This window comes from Passer domesticus, chromosome 1 (genome assembly GCF_036417665.1).
Source record: "Passer domesticus isolate bPasDom1 chromosome 1, bPasDom1.hap1, whole genome shotgun sequence".
NCBI classification, from domain to species: Eukaryota; Metazoa; Chordata; class Aves; order Passeriformes; family Passeridae; genus Passer; species Passer domesticus.
Window position 1 is genome coordinate 29,205,194 of NC_087474.1, and position 14,438 is coordinate 29,219,631.

Sequence of the window (14,438 nt, forward strand, 5' to 3'; positions counted from 1 at the left end):
GCTTGTACTTGCTGAGTGAGGTGCAGCCATGATGAGAAGCTGCTCACCACTTTTCTTGATGGTTGACAGGGTAGGAATGGGAGCATGCGAGGGGCGTTTAGGAACAGGGATACAACACAAGATTCTCTCCCCAGCTCTGGGAACCTGCCATTAATTCAACAACACCTGGAAAACCATTGGTTTCACTCAATGCACAAGCAAATGTCCTTGTTCTGACTTTGCAGTCAAACAAATACACCCTCTCTGAGTGTCTGAGCTGTGTCATCCCACACCAAAGCCTCTGCTGGCTCTCAGTAAGAACAGGCTTGAAAGGTGTCTGTCTGCATCCCATTGGAGCTACATGTTCCATGCTATGTGTATAAACATTGAGTGCCAGAACCTTTCCCCAGCCTGAGATCCTCACCATTTTCTACTTTGCTTTTTTTCTGGCATTGTCTAGGGACTAGAACCTCAGATTTCAGCATTGCTAAAGCATTGCTAAAATATTAAAGAAAAATGCTACATTCATTTTGAAACTCAAAAAATTTTAAGAACTTTAACGCACTGTCTTCCTATTACACCCTAAAAATACACATGTTGAAGAAGAAAAACTACATGAGGATCAGTATAATCAAAAATAGTGAGGTTAGTCAGTGTTACATGATTATGCCATGAAAGATTCTGATGTTAAAACAAATGCACATTATTCACAAGGGAGTTATTAAAGAAAAAACAAGCCTAATTTCCCACTTTTTAGTTTTATATCTGAAATTTAACCTCATAGGAGTTGGATTCAGTGTATTAAATAGAATAGCTTCCTTGAAAAAAAGTACCTGCCAGCACACTCATTGCATCCCATTTCATAGTGTACCCAGAGTGCACACACTCTTTTCACCACAGTATGGATAAAGATAAAAGACCAGAGATGCTTTTGAATGTTTTAGAATTTGTTTCTACTCTGAAAGAGTTGGTTATCAGGGCTGTGATAAAATTCAGAGGCAGTTTTCTGACAAAGCTGAAATGGCCACTCTCCAGGGCTGGGAAAGGATATTACTGCAAGGGTTCCATTAGTCACCAAAGCATTTTTCTCTTAAATGTGCCAGTTTTTGACCTTGGAGGTCAGCAAAAGACTGTGCATCTGTTGTTGGTTGGTTTTCCTGAAGACTCATATCTAAGAGCTCGGGCTGATGTTTCCCTAATTGCATTTCCTTTCTACAACAATTTGCCATGGCCCCATTCAAAAAGGGGTTCATCCAACCTGGAAGTGCTCTTTGAGGCACCTGGGGACAGGGTCTGCTCCAACCTTTCTGGCTGAGAAAGAACTTCCAGCAGAGCAGTCACAAAATTTTACATCCCAGTAAAATTAATCAAAGGGCTCTATTCTATTCAAAGCCTCTTGGGGGAAACCCCCAAAATAATATACAACTAAATTAGAGCTGTCCCACAAGAGTGAGATACAAGGAAGCCACAAGAGAGCTTTTGCTTGCAATCAAGTACAGGCAGAGAGCTCCCAGTATATGGACAACAGTATGAGGGAAATGACAGCAAATATTACCAAAATAAAAAAAAAAATGCAGGGATTAAATACAGACTTTTTTTCACCCCCAAAGAATTCAAACAAGAGAAAGAAAACTACAAAAAAAATTTTCTTCTTTAAGAATCTCTCTTCTTGCAAAAGAGAAATAGCTGAAAGCAGGAAGCAAACACTGTGACACATCAAGGTTATTGATGGTAAATGTTCTTGTTTCCAGTAAGAATTCAGTGTGTTTCGGATGGCTTAAATGGAAGTAAAAAAAACACAGAAAATACTTCTGACAAACACAAAGAGGCCATATTTTTTCTTGCTTTTCCTTCCCTGTTACTTGAAATGCTCCCTGTTTTCTTTGCATATTTTAAAGCAAATAACTTTTGAAAGCTGTTTGCATTCAACCCAGTAGTGATATACATGAAAGGATACTTAGTGTTTTGCCTGTGTTCTCTGTGTTTAAGACCAAATATTCACAGCACATATCTCAGTGAAAAGTTCCACAAGGCAGAAAGCAGTCACCGTGGGAATGACAGACACAAAATATGGATTAATATTGCAAATCAAAGTCTACCATCTAAGAGTTCCCTTAAAAAAAAATCCAGAGAAACAACCAAACCTGCAGCACAAAAAACAAACAAACAAACTGAGTCCAAAACAAAACAAACCCACACAACCAAATAAACAGAAAAATAGCTCACCTGCTCTTGATTTCCTGATGTCACATCCTTAAATCCCTCTAGTGAAAATGTCACTTAGGAACAATATTAAATGTGCAAGCTACCCCTGTGATCAGAATTGAGCATAAAATAAGTTTACCCAGACACAGCATGGGAAAACTTTCAAGAGGTCACAAAAAATAACTTGCATAGGCTTTCTGGGAAAAAAGTCCATTACATTATATATATCACCCTGTGGCAATACTTTATCAAGTACACAAGCCTGTTCACAAAGCTAAATATGTGTATTTAATGTCCAAGCATTACAAGCTTGAAATCCAATGAAAATATATTGACTTTCAAAGCTACTCTTTCAAACTCATGATGTATTTGTAAAAAATAAATTCATTTAGTAGTGTTGTATAAGGTGGCTAATTCTTCCCTATTCACTAGGTGGCACTACAAAGCCACCAGTGAATTTAAAGCTCTTCAGTATTTTCTACCTTAGTTGTTGCATTTTCTGTCTGAAAAAGCAATATTATCTTTTTAAGCCTTCTTTAAGAGTTCTTCTGAGGTTTAACTTGACATGTTTTGTCCTGTTAAGCAGGAAAGTAATTTTTCCATAAGATATTAAAGCCTCAAAGTGCACCATGTAAATCACTTTATATTTATATTGCTCTGAATGGTGCTTAAAATTCATAAACTGAAAGATCCAGCATGGGGGGAGGAAGAAACAACAAATTTGTGCCTTAAGCTTGACATTTCTAAATGTTTAGACAGAGAATTTGAGCTGCAATAATAGTAATAATGGATACTACTTATTTTGTTTGTATTTATTTACTTACTGATTACTAAAACTTAAACTAATAGTCCATGTAGCAGGTTTGCTGATTTTTTATTGAGAAAAAAAAAGTGAAAATGATAGGAATTGAAGTTAGAGCCTGACTTTTCTTAACCTGAAGAGCTAATAACTTGGGACACAACATCCAGTGCTTTCCAGTGAAGGTGACGCACTTTCAGGGAGGGTGGGTGTGCCAGCCCAAGGGTCTGCCACAAAAGCCTGCAGCAGGACTGATGGTACAACAAAACACACTGAAACCTGCTCTGATCTCCAACACTGCTTTGGCCAGCAGGCCAGTGATTCACGAGGCTGGTTACCAAGAGAAAGGTGGAAACAAAAGCCAATTTTGTTTTGATAGCAAAGGAAAGCAGCAGGCCCTGCTGTGTGCCTGTGCTGTTTCTCCAGCACTCTTGGTGGAGAAACTTTTCCTGAAGACCCATCCAGCTTGTCTGTTCATGAGCTGTGGATGCAGTGAGTGCAGCCAGGAGCTGGCATGGTCTGTATCCAGCACCAGCCCACGGAGAGGAAAAGCAAAGAAAACACAAAGTAAAGCCAAAATAAGAAACAGCTGTGGCACTGCTCTGTCAAAGTGAAGACCCAACGGTTGCCCATGAAAGGCCAGAGCCCACTCCCCTTGGGGTCTTCTCCCTGATGGAAAGGTCATGTACATCACAAGCAACACTTTCGGGTGGTCTGTGATCTAGCTCCAAAGCAGAGCTAATGGCAGACCTGTGTGTGGGACATGAAAAGGAGGGACCAGGATGCCAGGGCAGGTCTGACAGGTACCCAGGATACAGGGCAGAGGTGCACAACCTCTTGCAAGGCTGCAATTTCTATCTCATTTGTGTGCCACAGAAAAGAAAGGCCCATTTATAATATATGTGTGTCCCAGCCTTCCCACGGGACAAATTCCAACCTTGCTCAGACAGTAAATCATACACTGGGTTCCAAACGACCAAGAGCCCTTTAGAATTACATTTTCAAATACATGTACCAGTCTGACTACTTCTGAAAATCTGGATCTCAGGTGATGAAGTAGGAGATGGGGCAAATCTGACTCTTAGAAGATGTCAGAATCATAAACATGAAAGAAAAAAAATCCCTCCTGCCTAAATCAACCCTTCTGTATTGAGCATATCTTCAATGTTTCTAAGCAGAATATTTTTAAAAAAATCATACATTACTATTCAGGAACGTGTGCTTATGAGTAATTCCTGGGGTACTTTAAAAGTATTTATTTGAATGTTTTTCTTCTTCCAGTTTGTCACTTGCTCACATATCAAAAGTTCAGAAAAAGGCACAGAGCACCACTGTGCTCCCAGCCAGCTCCTTGAATAGTCCCTTGTCAGCTGTAACTCAGCAGGACAGCTTAGGGGCTTGGATGTGTTAATTAGTTGGCAGCTCTCCTCAAATTTTCAGCAGTAATGCTTAGAGCTGCAGCTCTGTCTCCAGGCATACACTTTCATTTTGCTGTTTCACCAAGCAAACCCTGAAAAAGGAAGAACAAGTGCTGAATTTAATAGGAGTTAATGCATTACTTTGCAAGTGCTTCATGGCTGAGAGTCTAAAGCCTTCCTTCCAGCAATGTGACTGAGACAGCTGCAAATCTCCAAGTAATGACCTCTGCTAAGTGACTCAGTCAGCTCAGTCCAACTCCCAGCAGATAAATGACACCACATATCTTCCCTTCAGCTATTTACCAGGCTTGGGAAGGAAGCAGGGCATGAGAGCCCTGTCCTGCTGTAGCTGCACACAGCCAGCTGTACCCCAGTGGCCAGTGTGAGGTTAACCCTGCAGCTGAGAGCTTGCAGCCGCTCTGTGACTGCCTGTTCCTGCCACACAAACCACCCAGCAGCATTAGCAGCCTCCAACGCCCATCAGTTTAAACACATTTCAGAGTATTGTGCCCAGTTCCTCCACACCGAGGGTTCTTCCAGATAGCACATTACCTGGCACTTCACACATTGCAGGAGGATATTTCAGTTTCCAAAAAAAAAAAAAAAAAAAAAAAAAAGCTAGACAAAAAGAGTCACCTTTGAGCACTGGAAGGGTCCAGTTTTCAAAAGCTAGGGAATTCTTTTCTTCTCTATTTCAGCAATAAGCAACAATAAGTAATTAGCACCCCCAGTATTAGTTCTACATCCATTTTATAGACCCCATTTAACAAAGTGCACACTGGAAAAGTGGAAAAGTTTCTCTCATGGATAAGTTTTCTTCTGCAGTTTTTCCTTGTGGCCAGGTAGCAATGTAAAATAATTTCAGTAGGCTGTAGGGAGTAGGGAAAAGCTCAGTTAACCTGAAATGAGGTATTGTAATCTACAGCCATATATCAATATTTGTACTTGCTCAAATTAAATACATGAGGTTAAAAGAGAGCACAATATATCAAACATATTTAGAGGGTGGTTAAGGTAAATGGAGTTTACCCAGTTTTGTTTGGATAATAAAGCATTTAACCGCTGCTCATACATTTTGGATAAGAGGATTTATCCTTGGTTTGTATTATGTATACTTCCATACAGTCTGTCTGTTCTTCAGTTGAGAAAATGTCAAGGAAGTGACTTCAGCCTTCATAAATAATTTTTAATTAAGATGTTCTAGCAAATGTGCCATTTCAGATGCCATTTGGCAGAAAAGAGCTGACAGTAAGTGTGGCCCATTGAGATGGTGGGCAAGAAGGGCAAGAAGACAATTTTAATGAAAATGGTGCAAAGAACCAAGAGTGTTGCCTATCTCTGTTATTAGTGTCCAGAGGGAGACATCAGTCACAGGGAGAACCAGTAGCCAAGAAGCAGCACACACATAACTGGGCAGGCTGGGGAGAGGACTGGCCACTGCCCCCTCTGCAGGTGTCAAGACAAAGCACCTGCCAAGAGAGGGGACTCGCAGAGAGGCTGTGCACCTACAGTGGTCCCAGCAGACAGTTCTGAAAAAACACCCCCTTTGAAATCATTAGGGATATAGCTTGTTTATAAAATATTGTGTCTTAAGGTCTAGAGCTTCTGTTTCTTTAAACTGACTTATGCCAACAGTTAAATATATGTCTTTAAAAATAGTATGTGCAGTAGGAATGTAAATGTAAGGTTGCTTGTTCCACTAGAAAAATATCAGATCAGTGAAGTGATTCAGTTTTGATATTGCAGTTCCTACTTGTTAGGGAAGTCACGCTTGGTTTGGAGCTCAATAGGCCTGCAAATGTTTATCCATACCACTGTACATTAAATACAGAGATATTTAACAGTGTTTAAAACAATATTTTTAAGCTTCATTTCCAGATATCAAATTGGGGAATTAGTACAAAATTCTGAAACCAAAGTGCTACTTTGGTAAACATCTACGTTGCGCACCACTGTTTTTCCAAAAGATAGTTTAAAAAGGTCTAGCATTTAAGTATTTGCCTTGTCTTGTCACCACAGGAATATCTCAGGGACTACAATTATTTTTCCATTTTTAATGCAGAAAAGACAGCTCTAACTGGTTGGATTTCCCACAGCTATAATTACCTAATATCTCTAAATTTTTCAATATGTATCCCCCCCTGGATTCTGGGGCTTAAAAGGGGCTGCAGAGCTGACTAAAGGTAATAAAAAGGACTGTGGTGGTTTCCCTGTGTGACGCCCTCTCCCAGGGATCCTGACTCACCACAGTCCTTGACCAGGCATGCAGTTAGCTAGCACAGAGCCAGAAAAGCAGGCATCAATATTGTCGCATAAAATCTGTTTAAATTTGTTGCAATCCGTCCAATTCAGCTCAGTTTCCAACCAGGAGGTGGCAATCTTGTTTCATACTTGTGCTGTTTTCAGTCAGACTCCAGCATCAGGACTTTGACCTATGTGTGCCTGCAGAATAAATAATGAAAACCAACTCAATTTTAAATTGGCAGCTACATCTTATTACAGGCACAACATCAAAAGAGAAAAAAACCTCCTCATCTCTAGAAATAAAGATATATTAAAGTTGAGCATTCCAACTGGAAATAACATTTTTAAAAAGTTGTTCTTTGTAGGTAGAATTATTTTGCAACAGGTCTTTTATTTATAATTACATTTAGAGTGGAGAAACTTACCATGGGCTTATTTATAGGCAGAACTTTTAAAGTGGAAGTAGATTCAATGGAAAGCTCTTCTTTCTTTACAGGAGGTGGGATTTGCCTTCCTCACAAAATGAGCACAGAGGAGCTTGGTATTGGAAAGATGCTGTAAATTTGGCTTCCTGGAAGAACCTGGAATGAAATAAAAATTGATATGTGTCTGAACACACACAAACAATATTTGAATAGATATTAAAAAAATGCATACACTACAAAGAAATTCAGCCCTGGTCTGCAGAAAAAAAAAAAGAAAAAAAATCCTATAAATAAAAAGGAAGGTGCTACCTCTTACACAGAGCCTGATCCTACCCACCAACACCTTACCCAGTGAAGGAAATGGAAGATTTACCACAACAAACTCTGTGATCACTATTGAACAGGAGGAAACACAAGTCTGGGATGATTTTTCACTCCCTGAGCTCTACTCTTCTGCCACAGCATTCCTGGGCAGTTTGGCCATTGTGGCTCTCCAAGGTCCTGGGTGTAGACAGAGACACACCGAGAGACAGAGGTGATCACAGAGAACAGCTTGCCTGGGAGATCTCACAGGTATCACAGCTGTGCTTCTGCTCTCCAGAGGGATTACTCTAACACAGCCAACATGACATAACCTGGTATTTTTCACCCCAGAAATGTTTCAAGAAGTTCTAAGTTTGGAGAAAAGAACTTCATCTTGCAAGCTGTGTGAAAAACCAATAGACCAGCCTCTAGGGAGGTCTACCATTAGTAACAAACCATTTCATTTCTGATGTTGCAGATTCCAAAACATTCAACACTAAGGGAAGAGCTTATTCACAGAGAGCACCAGGAGCTGAGGCTTCTCAGCAGTGTTCCATGGCATGCTCAGTGTCAGGATCCCCACCACCTCCAGGCCAGGTGTTTGGTGCACCAATGCAGAGCTGCACCTCCCAGATCAGCACCTGAAATGGGCTCTTTTCTCTGGGATGCAGCTATGCCTTGCAGCAGATGTTTTTTCATCATAATGTAAATTTTTTCAAAGAACTGTCCTTATAACTCTAAGCAGGCCTATATTAAAGGAAATAAGAGCACACAAGAGTAGAAGCAAAGAATTTCTGGTGCTTTGAGACACCATGCATTGAAGCCATGCTGGGGCTGCTGAGCTCCAGGGCTTCTCATCCCTGGCTCCTGTAGTTAATGGATGGGCTTGTGCCTGTTACAGCATCAATCCCTCTGTTCTCTGCAACAGGCTGCTGTTCTGGGCACCAGTACAGCACAGTGACTGTAAAGGACAAAAAGCAAGAATTAGGTCAATAAATTACATGTTTCAAAGCACAACAATCATTATGTTGTGCACAGACGTTTGCTGTTCCCTTAATGAAATGAGAGTAAAGGCACCAAGACCAGAGGGTGTGGAAACCTTCAATTCACAGATGTACACTAGCTGCATACCAATGCAACATAAGACCAAAATAAATCACTAAGATAAGAGAAGATTCCTCCTGGAGACTGAAAAACACTGGAACATCTGGAAAGAAAAAAAAAAAGTTGAATATGTGTTTTGGATGCTTTGTAGGAAAAATATCTGCAAGAGACTGTCTTGTCTATAAACAGTGAACATTGAGACCCAGGATGTTTCCTGGGGATTAATAACTACCTAGGAGAGTTAATGACCCAGAGAAAAGCTGAGGGTCATTAAAACCAGTCAGTCATCAGGTCATTGGGAAATGCCCTCTGCTCAAGTTTGTTATGGCTGCTGACAGCACCCCTCCTTCTTGGTAAATAAAAGAAAAGAAAAAAAGCAGCAGCATACTTCTTTCTGCATTGCCAGAAGGCCCTGCAGCCACCCCTCTGTGAGGGGAAATGTTGGGAGGACACTACGACTGTGCTAACCTTACAAAAAACCCAATATAATTTCTCCCTTTGAATTTAGATAATATAACAATATTATTAATATATTTCACTGTGCTTAGATTAGGCACAGTTGCACATGAAAAATCTAGGTCACCTTTCAATAAATACTTGATATCCATCAGTTTGTGTATTACTTAAGGAGTTTTTTACATAAAAGATTAACTTTTAAAATAAATGCAGTTACAGTTATTAATTGCACATTTAGCTCAACAGCTTTCTGTCTACAGGCACCCAAATATTACCAGTTAACAAACCCTGATTTGCCAATGAACATTGGGAGAAACATACTGCTCTGAACATGTAATTTGTCTGAGAGCTTGCCAGTGACAAGGGAAGTACAAGACAGGCAACAACCATAGTCATGTATTTCCTGCCTTAGTTATACACTTATGATACTGGCACAGGAGTCAGCAGCCAAAAGCAAAGTCACAATTACCCTGGAAAAGATGTTCTTTCAGGAAAACCTGAATCTGTGTTTAAGTCAGGGAAGTCAGCCATAAAAAACAGAGGCAGAAAAATTTCCTTTAATGAGTAGATTTGTCTAACCTAAAAATGCATGTTTACAAAACCTGAACAGAAAGAGGCAGGGGGGCACAATTAACAAAGATAGCTTGAACAAACAGCAGCTCTCAGGTATTAGGTATTGCCATCTAAAGACCTTAAACACCAGTTTTAACTCTCAGCCGTGCAAAAAGATCCAAGTGAACACAGATGGCTGAATCAGTGAAATATTGCAGGACTGGAGTCCTTCAGGCAGAGACCAATGAGGGAGTGCCCAGGCCATGTCCCTCCAGCAGCAGAGGCTTCAGACAAACTTCAGAGAATCATAGAATCATTTAGATTGAAAAAGATCTTTAACATCACAGAGTTCAACCATTAACCAAGTTCACCACCAAACCTTGTCCCTAAGTGCCACATCTACACTTCCTTAAATACTCACAGGAATGGCAGCTCCAAGACTTCCCTGGGCAGCCTGAGCCAGTTCTTGACAACATGCTCGGATAATACATTTTTCCTAATATCCATCTGAACCTCCTCTGGTGCAACTTGGGGTCATTTCCTCTTGTCCTGTCACTTGTAAGAAAAGACTGACCCTCACCTCACTGCAACCTCTTTTCAGGCATTTGTTGAGAGCCATAAGGTCTCTCTCCCCTGAGCCTCCTTTCCTCCAGGGTAAACAATCCCATAGTTTCCCTATGTTCCCTCCTAATAAGACTTGTTCTGCAGACCCTTCCCCAGCTCTGCAGCTCTTCTTTTACCATATAGGAACAGGTTTACTGCCTTCTTCCCCCATTATGCAGGGCTGGGAGTGGAGCTCTATGTGAGCCATTTAAGAGACGCAGGACAAGACTTGTTCAGGTCTATGACAGAAAAGTCCTATAGACACTGCAGTATCCATATAACAGGGACCTTCTAAAACAGGTAATTATTTTAAAAGTCTCATTTTGTTGATTTGAGTTAATTATTCAGAGCTGATAAAATATTCTGCAAAGAATCTTGCTGCACTTTCAACCAGGAAACCTTCTTCTTTCTCTCGACTTCTCTCAAGAGAAGCCTCTTCTCCTTGCAGGAAAAGGATGCACCATTTCTCCTTACAGACTTTGTTTGGATGTTGTTCCACATTACTTTTCAAGATGTGCTGGGCCTGAAATACTCAGAATAGCAACTTTTACTGCAGGAAAAGTGGAATACTTATTTTTAAGTGGTCCTACTTTAAAGCCAAGTCCCTTAGTCTTTGTTTTATTGTTAGGGAATTTCTCTGCACTTATCAAAATAAAGTTCACCAGAACACAGAAGGATCTTAGGAAGTTCAATCCAGCCTGTTCCCACAAGGCATAATTAATTTCCCAGTGTTTACTTCTCTTCCAAGCTTCACTTTTCCCTATCTCAGTGTGACAGTTTTAGGCAGCAGTAATCCTCCATTATAAAGAATGGAAGAGAAATTCAGCAGCCTCTACAGATTAATCTGCAAATGCTCAAGTTTAACCTGACATTTCTGTCATCAGCAATAGGCACACAACTAAAATTATTTGCCATATCAGCCCCATGATACCTTCTTGAAGGGGCAGGTTTCAATGTAAGGTTAAAATAAAGATGGAAACATGAGGCAAGAGAGAGGGAAGACTGTCAGAAAGTCAGAGATCTCTTCCAACATTTTATGAAAACCTTCTACTTGCTGAGTTTAGCTGAAAATCTGTGAAACACCTGTGAAAATCAGGTGTTGCCATCTGCACATTTTTGACTCAAAGTAGTGGCAATCAGCACAAAATATAAGTAAATATAGGCAAAAAAAAGAGAAGAGCCTAATAATTTTATTATGGAAAACCTGCAAACTGGGAGATCTGAAAAAAAAATATGGAAATTCAAAACAGAGAAACTTCCAATTTCTGTGACATAATTTTGCTGAATATCAGGCACAATAAGGAGAGCAAACGTCAGAAAAAAAAAATTAATCTCTATAACTCAGTGGATGTATCTATCTCATGCATTGCCCCAGGGTGATTAGGAAGGTGATGCTATGAGCAGACCCAGCTTTTCTACCAGTTGCAGAAGCAGCCACCATACTGGGCCTGAGCACCAGACTCTTCACATTTGCTCAGTGTTTGCTGTACACAGGAAGTAGGTCTATGAGAAATACAAAGTAGTACAGCTGGGACAGTTTTTTTTGGGAAAAAAAAAGACTCTTACAAATCAAAATGAGCATGTGGCGGTTTTTAAAAAGATCATTTGCCAAAAACTGCCAACGTTTACTTTTCTGACTTTGTTATGGGATCTCTCTGCAGTTTAATTTTTCCTGTTTCTGCTCCTACAAGTTCTGGGGGACTAAAAGATCATGTACTCTGAAAACAGCTACAGCAGGAAAAGCAGAAAATTATAATAGCTCCTGTTAAAAATACAGTCTTTGTGGCAGTCCTCTGGAGAGGTAAGATTGCCCTTGTCAAAGCTGGGGGACAAAGCAAGCTGCAGTAACCTATATGATGATAGCCTCAACATGTGTTAAGTTTCAAGCTTCAAGCAGTCACCAGCTGTGACAAGAGTGACTTTTCTAAAAATTCCTCTTTAGTCATCATGTGCAAGCAGAGACTTACTAAAAATCAAAACCTGTAGACTGAAAGATTGTTTCTTCTCAAATATCCATCCCACATCCATGAAATACATGCAGAATGGGGGTAACATTTCAATAGATGTCAGATCCTTTGCCCACCAGGAGCTTTTACATAAAGCCAAGAAAATGATAGAGAAGGGCAAGAGAGAATGACCTACTGAAATGAAATTCAATATTCAATATTCCTTAATACAAACGTTGCAATTATTTGGGGTTTGGGAAAATTAAAAACACTTTCTAGAACCTCCTTAAACAACTTCTGTGAGCTGGAAGGGCTGACAGCTACTCCCACCAAGGTCTTTGCCCTTTCCACCTCCAAGACCATGTTTCTGATGCCTGCCCTGCCAATACCACCTTCAACCACAGCCTGTGCTGACCAAAACTGCATCTAAAGAAAAGATTTTCCAATTTTTTTTTTCCACGCAAATCCACCAACCACTCTCCCTCACAAAAAAAATCAACAAACTAAACAAACAAACAAAGAAAAACCTGTCAACAAAAAACCCTTCATAAAACTCTTCTGTTTAGAACCTGTTTTCAGAAATACATTTTCAATCTGACTACTTATTCAAATACAAATTCAAGTACAATTGCTAACATATTCACTCTGGAACAATTTATGGAGAGAAAAAGAAGCAGTATCATTTAATACAGGTACCGCAATACTAGACAGGACTTTCCCAAAATAAAATGGGAGAAATTGCTAGCAGTAGTCAGAGAAATTGTGATGACAATTCTTGTAAAAAAAAATTAACTTCTCAGGATGGATTGCAGTGGTAGTCAGAGCTGGCAACAGATAAGCATCGGTACAACAAATTAACCTATTAGCATCTGTACAACAAATTAGTTTATTTAATAATATGCACTACAACATACAGGATAATTTTTAGAAATTCAGTTGACAGAGGACAAGAAAAAAATGCTCAGGGAGAACAGGATTGAGCAATTTCCTTCCTTCTTGACCTGGAATGCAAGATCTACACAAAGACAAGCTCTGGAGATAACTCTGACTTCTGTATCTTACAAATTCATCATCTCTCAGTCTGTCTGTTAATTTTGCCAGTCATGCATTTTATTTTTGAAGATGGCTGTTCTGGAGAGGAAGGATTAAGCTATCATAGCCTGAGGTCCAAGAAATTAAATTTGCTACTTCTCTGAATGTCACTCTGGGACTGCCTTAAACTTTTCTGGGGCTTGGGGGTGGGATGTTGGATTTCTCCAGCCCTGCTGTTTTTCATGTGCTTTCACATGGGAGAGAAGGAGAATGCAGCCCTTACACGTGACACACTCAGCGTACAACTGCCAGGCAGCCTACCCTTCTGCAAATGCCATTAGGAACCTTCCTCTTCAAAAAAACAAACTTAAATCAACATTAGCACCATAATTATTGCAGAGCTGATGAATGGGCCACTCTGTTACCTAAAGTCCATTTTAATCCCAAAACAACATAGTTAGGATAGGAAAGACTTTTTAAAGGTATTTGAAATATGCATATTCCGTTTCAGGTCCAAGGAATCAAGTTACCAGCCTGTAAGTGAGATAAGGCAGCAAGAGAGCGCCCAGATCCTGGGCGGCTGCGGGACTTGGGTGATTTGCTCAGCTCAGTCCTCAGGCTAAGGAAAGCCCCCGAAAACACCAGCTGGAACGTGTGCCCTGCAGCCCTGGACAGCTGGAAGGAGAAAAGGCTAGTCACAAATTAAATTAAGCGGTGTAATATGGTGTGAGAAGAAAAACAAATTGAGATTGTGAAAACAGGTGCCAACTGACATTTACTCAATACTCAGTCACACTTTCCTTTCTCTCTCTGTGATTAGCAGCTAAGCTGAATTAGGATACATTTCATGCTTCTGTGACCTTCTAGAACCCCCCTACAGAAAAAGAAAAACACCTGTAGCAAGAAAGTTTTTTTCCAAGAGGGTAAAAGTGTCAACTACTGTGAAGCTGGACTGGCCAAGACTGATACAGCAAAGCAAAAATATAGTGATGAAACCAGTTAAATTCTATTTTTTTTTAAAGAGCACTAATGACAGGGATTTAAAGTAGTGATGCCTTAAGTTTTAGCTTTCATATTTTCCAAATTCTGTACTACATTAGTATGTAACCCTGAACTTCATATAAAGTGTTGACAAGTTCTCTTCTTCTCAAGTTTAGTTAGACAAATCCTTTTCCATCCTGAGAACAAAGGACATCATTGCAGCTTACCAAAAAGTGTAAACAACAGCAAATTGAGGAGAGCAATCTGAGAGGAGGGGACTTCATCATCTGAAACTGTCATTGGACAATTAACCTAAATATATAAATGGAGCAAAACTTACAGATGTGTGAAAACTTGTCACCTGTCATCCATCTTGGGTAAAGCCATGGCC